This window comes from Pollicipes pollicipes, unplaced genomic scaffold (assembly GCF_011947565.3).
Source record: "Pollicipes pollicipes isolate AB1234 unplaced genomic scaffold, Ppol_2.1 Scaffold_1600;HRSCAF=1878_pilon_pilon_pilon, whole genome shotgun sequence".
Classification (NCBI taxonomy): domain Eukaryota; kingdom Metazoa; phylum Arthropoda; class Thecostraca; order Pollicipedomorpha; family Pollicipedidae; genus Pollicipes; species Pollicipes pollicipes.
The window spans coordinates 2,816,616-2,818,064 of NW_023595962.1; positions in this window are offsets into that span (position 1 = coordinate 2,816,616).

The following is a 1,449-nucleotide window of genomic DNA, read 5'->3' on the forward strand; positions in this document are numbered from 1 at the left end:
TGGACTAGGCGGAATCAGGTCCGTTTAGTTCAGAAGCTCGCCATTTATCGGCTTTCTATGAGCATTAACACCACTTGCACACTTACAATGACGATTTAAAGACACGCAGTAATGTGTTTGGAATGAAAGGCTGCTTTGTGAGATGATTGCATAGAAACATGATGTACAAAGATACTTAATCTGCAGCTACAGCTGTGGCCGCAGCTATCAGACACAACAGCCAACAAGGAACGTGCTGGCTGCTGGCTGTCTGTTGCATTATATCGCTTGGAGGCTACACAACTCATGATAAACTGCTCTACCGTCACTTGGAAAATAACGCGTATCGCTGTTAGGCATGGTTCTTTCAATGCGACGTGGCACCTGGGGGCCGTCCACAGGTTTCGTTACGCATTTTTGACCACATTCAAGCCCCGCCTTCTGGTAACGAAAAAGCTACGCTGGTTGGGCCCTCCTCTCCGCTAGTTACGCTGTGGTATGCTGAACGTCTAAAAACAATGACGCTCGTTTGGTCTCTGATCGATCTAGAAATGTGAAATAGATAAGGGCGTGTTGCTTGTACCGAGAATAAGACAAATGTGTTCGTTTTTAACACGTGCCGGATTGAATGCGACGCGCTCGGGTGGGGGTGAGGTGGGAGGTGAATTTAACTCCATCAAGTATAAAAAGTAAGAGAGTTAGAAACACAGAATGTACCGGGTAGTTTAGCATTCTGTGTAACTTTGTTAGAGTAAACTTCTTGTATCTCCAGGTCGAGAGCCTAAGATCAACCAAGGTCAAACAAGATCAAACCAGCAATCTCTGTCGGAAGTGTCCTCAGGCCTGCTCACGCAACCGAATTTAACTCAAATAAGTTTTGAAACATAAGGTCTGTAATAGGTCTATTGGGTACAAACCTTATTTGACCTAAAGAAGATAAAAAATGAAAAAAAAACATTGCATACGAAACCATCAGGCAGTATGTCTTGCTGGTATAATATTATTTTCTTGCCAGGGGTGTAGTTTCCTGCTCAATTTGGGGTGGAGGCTCACCCCTCAACTTAGGCTCCCCTAATTTTTAGAAAAAAAGTTGGCCGAATTTCGGGAAACCCCAATTTCTTTAACAAATTTTGAGGAAGGCTCGGTTATTCTATGTCTCAATTCTTTTAATCTCCAATCTCCTCGTTTTTCCAAAGAATAAGGCTATTGCTACCATCTTATTTATGTTTGCTGCATTAGCCTAGAAATCGCGCCTTGAATTACCTTCGCTGGCAGCCATGGCCAGCAAAGGCCCTTTGCTCGCTAAATGCCAGCGACTTTGAAACGTATGGCCTATTTTGTGTACCGCAGGATTAACTATCGGAATGCCTATTGCTGTACACAGTTTGTGACGCTACGAGCAGCGCTTAAAGGTCGTAGAGGGGGAGGGAGGCAACTTGCATCCCACCGGACCGTGTAAAGGGATTTTTT